This window comes from Arachis hypogaea, chromosome 16 (assembly GCF_003086295.3).
Source record: "Arachis hypogaea cultivar Tifrunner chromosome 16, arahy.Tifrunner.gnm2.J5K5, whole genome shotgun sequence".
NCBI classification, from domain to species: domain Eukaryota; kingdom Viridiplantae; phylum Streptophyta; class Magnoliopsida; order Fabales; family Fabaceae; genus Arachis; species Arachis hypogaea.
In genome coordinates this window covers 76,251,211-76,259,626 of record NC_092051.1, presented here as the reverse complement: position 1 = coordinate 76,259,626, position 8,416 = coordinate 76,251,211, and the positions used below count along the sequence as shown (strand labels likewise).

The 8,416-nt window shown below is 42.4% G+C and overlaps 1 non-coding gene across 1 annotated transcript; it reads left to right on the top strand.

The window, feature by feature from the left end:
- The first annotated feature begins 2,042 nt into the window (after positions 1-2,042).
- Positions 2,043-2,151, top strand: LOC112760745 (small nucleolar RNA R71). Its single transcript, XR_003181170.1, has one exon. It is a non-coding gene; the product is annotated as a small nucleolar RNA R71 (small nucleolar RNA).
- The last annotated feature ends 6,265 nt before the right edge of the window (positions 2,152-8,416 follow it).

Genomic DNA, 8,416 nt, shown 5'->3' with positions numbered 1-8,416 from the left:
TTAATAAATTAGCACCCCTTCCTGCAACTCGTTGGGAGACGACCTGGGATTCATACTCCCAGTATTTTAAATTTCATTTTTCTGCGACACCTTTCTAAATTGAGCGGTAGATTTCTGGCGAGTTAAGAACTATACTTGCAACGCGTATATTCTAATAATTTTTAATTCACCAATTTCCGCCCGCATCATCCACCAAGTACATCGAGCTCCCTTCCCCAATGAGAGGGAGTTTAGTTACTTGTAGCTCAGAAAAAGTACAAGAGATGGAATAAAAGTGAAAGTAAAAGTAAGCAAAACTTAGATGATGGGATCTCTGATCCTCTTCTCAGTACCCAAGGGGTACTTATACTACTCCTAAATCTAGAAATAAGAAATTACAAATAAAAGAAAAGAAATTACACTTAAAACAAAAGAAAATAATATCTCATTGGTGGCGTGTGAGTGGTGTGGCACGTGAGAGTGCACGCCCACTGTATTGACCTGGCGTGCCACTCCCAAGGTACCAAGTGGCACGCCCATGATGAGGTCTTGACTTGGCGTGCCACGCCTAGGCACGCCCCTGGACACGTCCATGATGAAGGTTAGGCATGCCACGCCTTCGAGCACGCCTATTCTCTTTTTCCAAGTTCTTAAGCCTGACATGCCATGCCCACAGTGATGCTCTTTTCCTTCATCTCTGAAATTTAGAACTGGCGTGCCACGCCCATTATGCTGCTTGCTTCTTACTCCTCTGAAATAGTGAACTAGTGTGCCACGCCCAAGACTTGGCGTGCCACGCCCATTGTGAAGGAAACCCTGGCGTGCCACGCCTTCGAGCACGCCCATGAAGTTGCACCATTCTTTCTTCTCTGGGGTTGAGACTTGGCGTCCCACGCCCAGACTTTGGCGTGCCACGCCCATTGTCGAGGATAACCTGGCATGCCACGCCCATACCTGGCGTGCCACACCCATTATAAAGCTCCAAGAACTATTCTCTGGATTTGATAACTAGTGTGCCACGCCCGGCCATGGCGTGCCAAGCCCGGCCTTGGCGTGCCACGCCCATAGTGAACTTCAAGGACTCTCCTCTGGAAGGTATAATTGATGTGCCACGCCCAGCCTTGGCGTGCCACGCCCATAGTGAAAACGTGAAGAACTCTTCTCTAGAAAACATAGCTGGCATGCCACGCCTAGCAGTGGCGTGCCACGCCTATTATGAAGCTTGGACATGCTTCTTTGGAGAATAAGCCTGGTGTGCCACGCCCAGGCACGCCAGTAAGCATGCTAGCTTTAAGATCCTAGTGCTTTCTTGAAGAGCCACACCCACACAAGCGCCCAGTCACCTTTGCTTGTTTTCTTCTTCTTTTGTTGCTCTTTTAACCTGAAATGCATGCAAGAATTCATTTCAAAGTAATGTCCTATAAATTCATGATATAGCTCTTATCAATGCATTAAATCAATGAGAATTTATCACTTCTATGGCCCTTTTTGATGAGAAAAAGAGGTAGATGATGCAAATCATCAAGAAGGTAGGAATGATGGTCTGTTACTGAACCTGTTTTGGTTTCTTCCATCTTGATTATTATTGAAGCCTTGTTGAGGCTTCTGCTGATGCTTCTATGAAAGGTTAGGATGGTTCTTCCATGAGGGGTTGTAGGTATTTCCATAGGGTTCTCTCATGTACTTCACCTCCTCTATCATGGGTTGTTTAGGATCATAAGCTTCTCCTTCAGAGGAAGCTTCTTGAGTGCTGCCAATTACAACTTGCAGTCCGGTCATATGCTAGGAGATCATGTTGACCTATTGGGCCAAGATCTTATTCTGAGCCAGTATGGCATTCAGAGTATCAATTTCAAGAACTCCTTTCTTCTGAGGTACCCTATTACTCACATGGTTTCTCTCAGACGTGTACATAAACTGGTTGTTTGCAACCATGGCAATGAGTTCTCTTGCCTCTTCAAGCGTTTCCTTCCAGTGGAGCAATCCACCAGTAGAATTATCCAGTGACATCTTGGATATCTCAGAAAGGCCATCATAGATGATGTCTAGTGTTGTCCAGTCTGAGATCACGTTGGGAGGGCATCTTCTGATAAGTTGCTTGTACTTCTCCCATGCTTCATAGAGGGATTCACCCTCTTTTTGTCTGAAGGTTTGAACTTCCACCCTAAGTCTGCTCAACTTTTGAGGTGGAAAGAACTTGGTCAAGAATGCATTGACCACCTTCTCCCATGTGTCAAGACTCTCTTTAGATTGAGAATCTAACCACACTCTAGCTCTGTATTTGCAACAAAAGGAAAGAGCATGAGCTTATAGACCTCAAGACTCACTCCATTGGTCTTGACTGTGTCACATATCTACAAGAAGTCAGATAAGAATTTATTTGGATCTACCTGTGGAAGTCCTGATGAACGGACTTTTGACGGTTTAGAATTCACAATAAATTCTCGTTGCTAGTATAGTTTCTAAACCAACAAAGAATCCTTTCATACAAAAACTTGTTTGTCACTAAAGCAAACCCAATAAAATAAACCAAAATATTTAAACCCCGGGTCATCTCTCAAGGAATTGCAGGGAGGTGTAGTTATTATTGCTTATGGAAAAGCATCTTTTTGGATTTTTGAAATAAGGAACAAGGAAATAAAATGGCAAGAAATTAAATGAATAACTAAGAAAACTCTTGGCAAGGTATGAAAACTAGACGTCCTATCCTAGTTATCCTTATCAATTGTGATGAGAATTGTCCATTGCTCCCACTTAGTTAACCTCTAACTATGAAGGAAAGTCAAGTGGATGAATCAATTTGATTCCTCAAGTCCTAGTCAACTCCTAAGGAAAGACTAGCTTTAGAAGGATCCAAATCAACTAGAAACTTTCAATTATCAATCAACAAGGGAGTTTGATAACTCAAGAGTCTCTAACTACTCAACCAAAGCCAAAAGGAGAGAAATCTACACTAAAATCCAACCAAGCATTTTATCAAACACTTGGTGGGCACAAAATAAAAGCATAGAAAAGCAATAAGAGAATGTAAAATCTAAACAACCAATTTCAAACATCAATGAAAACAAAAGATGAATCTCTCCATCTCTCATGACTCGGAGTTGGAAGTAACTGCCTTCCCTTTCCTCTTCCTAGAGGTTTCTCCGGCCTTAGGTGCCATAAATGGTTATGGAAAAACAAAAAGCAACGCTTTTACCACACCAAACCTAGAAGGTTTGCTCGTCTTCGAGCAAAAGAAGAAAAAGGGATTAGAAGAAGAAGAAAAATAGAGGAGATGGAATGGGTTTATGAGGGAAATGGTTTGAATTTGAATTGTGAGGTGGGTAGGGTTTTTGGGGAAGCGTGTTATCGGAAGGTGTGAAGAAGAGAGAGAGAGGTGAGGTAGGTGGGGCTCCTGTGGGGTCCACAGATCCTGAGGTGTTAAGGATTTCTCATCCCTGCACCATATTTGCGTGTAAATGCCCCTTTCTTGCCAATCCTGGCGTTAAACGCCAGGTTGCTGCCCATTTCTGGCGTTTAACGCCAGCTTTTCTCCCCTTTCTGGCGTTTAAACACCAGCTTTGTGCCCATTTCTGGCGTTAAACGCCAGTTCTGTGCCCCTTTCTGGCATTAAATGCCAGCTCTGTGCCCCTTTCTGGCGTTAAATGCCCAGAATGGTGCCAAACTGGGCGTTTAACGCCCATTCTGCTACCCTTACTGGCGTTTAAACGCCAGTAAGCTTCTCCTCCAGGGTGTGCTGTTTTTAATACTATTTTTCATTCTATTTTTGCTTTTTCAATTGTTTTTGTGACTTCACATGATCATCAACCTACAGAAAACATAAAATAACAATGGAAAATAGAAAATTAACATAGATAAATAAAAATTGGGTTGCCTCCCAATAAGCTCTTCTTTATTGTTTTTAGCCGGACCTTGACTGAGTTTTATTCAAGCCTCAGTTTTGAGCATTCTTGCTCAAAATTGCTTTCAAGATAAAGTTTGATTCTCTGTCCATTAACAATGAACTTTTTGTCAGAGTCAATATCCTGAAGCTCAACATATCCATATGGTGACACATTTGTAATCACATATGGTCCCCTCCACCGGGATTTTAATTTCCCAGGGAATAATCTGAGCCTATTGTTAAACAGCAGAACCTTCTGTCCTGGCTCAAAGACTCTAGATGACAGTTTCTTGTCATGCCACCTTTTTTCTTTTTCCTTATAAATTTTTGCATTTTCAAAAGCATTGAGTCTGAATTCCTCTAGCTCATTCAGCTGGAGCAATCTTTTCTCTCCAGCTAACTTAGCATCCAGGTTTAGGAATTTGGTTGCCCAGTAGGCCTTATGTTCTAGTTCCACGGGCAGATGACAGGCCTTGCCATACACAAGCTGGTATAAAGAGGTTCCTATAGGAGTCTTGAATGCTGTTCTGTATGACCACAGAGCATCATCCAAGCTTTTTGCCCAATCCTTTCTACGGGCAATTACAGTCCGTTCCAGGATTCTTTAGTTCTCTATTAGAGACTTCAGCCTGCCCCTTTGTCTGTGGATGATATGGAGTTGCTACTTTGTGGCTAATTCCATATCGTACCATAGCAGAGTAAAGCTGTTTATTGCTGAAATGAGTGCCCCCGTCACTGATTAGTACTATAGGAACACCAAATCTGCTAAAGATATATTTCTAGAGGAACTTCAGCACTGTCTTAGTATCATTAGTGGGTGTGGCAATTGCTTCTACCCATTAAGATACGTAGTCTACAGCCACCAGAATATAACTGTTTGAGTATGATGGTGGGAAAGGACCCATGAAGTCAATACCCCATACATCAAATAACTCAATCTCTAAGATCCCTTGTTGAGGCATGGCATAACCATGAGGTAAGTTACCAGCTCTGTGGCAACTGTCACAGTTACGCACAAACTCTCGGGCATCTCTATGGAGAGTAGGCCAGTAGAACCCATATTGGAGGACCTTAGTGGCTGTTCGCTCACCTCCGAAATGTCCTCCATATTGTGATCCATGGTAATGCCATAGGATCTTCTGTGCCTCTTCTCTGGACACGCATCTACGGATCATTCCGTCTGCACATCTCTTAAAGAGATATGGTTCATCCCATAAGTAGTACTTTGCATCAGAAATTAGTTTTTTTGTTTGCTGCCTGTTGTACTCCTTGGGTATGAACCTCACAGCTTTATAATTTGCAATGTCTGCAAACCATGGTGCTTCCTGAATGGCGAAGAGTTGCTCATCCGGAAAGGTCTCAGAGATCTCAGTAGGAGGGAGGGACGCCCCTGCTACTGGTTCTATCCGGGACAGGTGATCAGCTACCTGGTTCTCTGTCCCTTTTCTGTCTCTTATTTCTATATCAAACTCTTGCAGAAGCAACACCCATCTTATGAGCCTGGGTTTTAAATCCTGCTTTGTGAGTAGATATTTAAGAGCAGCATGGTCAGTATACACAATCACTTTTGAACCTACTAAATAGGATCTAAACTTGTCAATGGCATAAACCACTGCAAGCAACTCTTTTTCTGTGGTTGTGTAGTTTTTCTGTGCGTCATTTAGAACACGGCTGGCATAGTGAATGATGTGCAGAAGTTTGTTATGCCTCTGTCCTAATACTGCACCAATGGCATGGTCACTGGCATCACACATTAGTTCGAATGGTAATGTCCAGTTTGGTGCAGAAATAACTGGTGCTGTGACCAGCTTAGCTTTCAGAGTTTCAAATGCCTGCAGGCACTCTGTGTCAAACACAAATGGTGTGTCAGCAGCTACCAGATTGCTCAGAGGTTTTGCAATTTTCAAAAAATCCTTTATAAACCTCCTATAGAATCCTGCATGCCCTAGAAAGCTTCTGATTGCCTTAACATTGGCAGGTGGTGGTAATTTTTCAATTACTTCCACTTTAGCTTGATCCACCTCTATTCCCTTGTTTGAAATTTTATGCCCAAGGACAATTTCTTCAGTCACCATAAAGTGACATTTTTCCCAGTTTAAAACTAGGTTGGTCTCTTGCCATCTTTTCAGAACAAGTGCTAAATGGTCAAGACAGGAGCTGAATGAGTCTCCAAATACTGAAAAGTTATCCATGAAGACTTCCAGAAATTTCTCTACCATATCAGAGAAGATAGAGAGCATGCACCTCTGAAAGGTTGCAGGTGCATTGCATAGACCAAAGGGCATCCTTCTGTAGGCAAATACTCTAGAAGGACATGTAAATGCTGTTTTTTCTTGGTCCTGAGGATCTACTGCAATTTGGTTGTAACCTGAATAGCCATCCAAAAAGCAGTAATATTCATGACCTGCTAGTCTCTCTAGCATCTGGTCTATGAATGGTAAAGGAAAATGATCCTTTCTGGTGGCTGTATTGAGCCTTCTGTAGTTAATACACATACGCCACCCTGTAACTGTTCTTGTAGGAACCAGTTCATTTTTTTCATTATGAACCACTGTCATGCCTCCCTTTTTGTGGACAACGTGGACACGGCTTACCCAAGGGCTATCAGAAATAGGATAAATAATCCCAGCCTCTAGTAACTTAGTGACCTCTTTCTGCACCACCTCCTTCATGGCTGGATTTAGCCGCCTCTGTGGTTGAACCACTGGCTTAGCATTTTCCTCCAATAGGATCTTGTGCGTGTATCTTGCTGGGCTAATGTCTTTTAGATCACTTATGGACCACCCAAGAGCTGTCTTGTGTGTCCTTAGCACTTGAATTAGTGCTTTCTCTTCCTGTGGATTTAAAGCAGAGCTTATGATCACTAGAAAAGTGTTACCTTCTCCCAGAAATGTATATTTCAGGGATGGTAGTAGTGATTTGATCTCGGGTTTAGGAGGCTTATCCTCTTCCTGAGGAATTTTCAGAGGTTCTTTTATTTCCTCTAATTCCTCCAGTTCAGGCTGAACATCTTTAAAGATGTCCTCTAGCTCAGATTCAAGAATTTCAGTCATATTGATCTCTTCCACCAATGAGTCAATAATATCAGTGCTCATGCAGTCATTTGATGTGTCTGGATGCTGCATAGCTTTGATAGCATTTAACTTGAACTCATCCTCATTGACTCTCAGGGTCACTTCCCCTTTTTGTACATCAATAAGAGTTCATTCAGTTGCTAGGAAAGGTCTTCCTAGAATGAGAGTTGCACTCTTGTGCTCCTCCATTTCCAGGACTACAAAGTCAGTGGGAAAGGCAAATGGCCCAACCTTGACAATCATGTCCTCAATTATGCCTGATTGATATTTAATGGAGCCATCAGCAAGTTGAAGACATATCCGGGTTGGTTTGACTTCTTCAGTCAAGCCAAGCTTTCTAATAATAGATGCAGGTATTAGGTTGATACTTGCTCCAAGGTCACATAGAGCTGTCTTGGTACAAGCACCCTCTAATGTGAATGGTATCATAAAGCTTCCTGGATCTTGAAGCTTCTCTGATAAGCTTTTTAGAATGACTGCACTGCATTCTTCAGTGAGAAACACCTTTTCAGTTTCTCTCCAATCCTTCTTATGACTTAAGATCTCTTTCATGAACTTAGCATAAGAGGGTATTTGCTCAAGTGCCTCTGCAAATGGGATCTTTATCTCAAGAGTCCTAAGATAGTCTACAAAGTGGGCAAATTGTTTATCCTGCTCTGCTTGGCAGAGTTTCTGAGGATAAGGCATCTTGGCTTTATATTCTTCAACCTTAGTTGCTGCAGGTTTATTCCCTACAGAGATGGTTGGAGAAGCCTTCTTAGAGGGGTTACTATCAGCACTTGCAGGTGTCTGATCCCTCATTGGTGTTTGAACGCTAGGATTGGGTGCTGGATGGGCATTTAACGCCAGCTTCCCACCCTTTTCTGGCGTTTGAACGCCAGAACGGCAAGGAATGGGCGTTCAATGCCAACTTTTCTCCCTTTTCTGGCGTTTGAATGCCAGATTTATTCCTCTCTGGCCTCTTGTTGTCCTCAGAGGGATTTTGGGCAGTGGTTTGGTCATCCTCTATTAGTTGTTCCTTTCTTGGCTTTCTGCTACTTTGAGTTGATTTATTCAATGTCTTCCCGCTCCTTAATTGGACAGCTTGGTATTCTTCTGTTATCTATTTAGATAGCTGCTGTCTTGTCTGATTCAATTGTGCTTCCATATTCTTGTTAGCATTTTTAGTGTCTTGGAGCATCTCTTTAAATTCTGCTAATTGTTTTGTCAAAAGGAGTAATTGCTGATTAAGTTCAATAATCTGTTCTTGAGGATTAGGATCAGTAGTTACTGTCCTAGCCTCTTCGTTTATGGAGGACTCACTGCTTGAGTACAGATGTTGATTTCTAGCAACCGTATCTATGAGTTCTTGAGCCTCTTCAATCGTCTTTCTCATGTGTATAGATCCACCAGCTGAGTAGTCTAGAGAAATTTGAGCTCTTTCTGTAAGCCCGTAGTAGAAGATGTCTAACTGTACCCACTTTGAAAATATTTCAGAGGG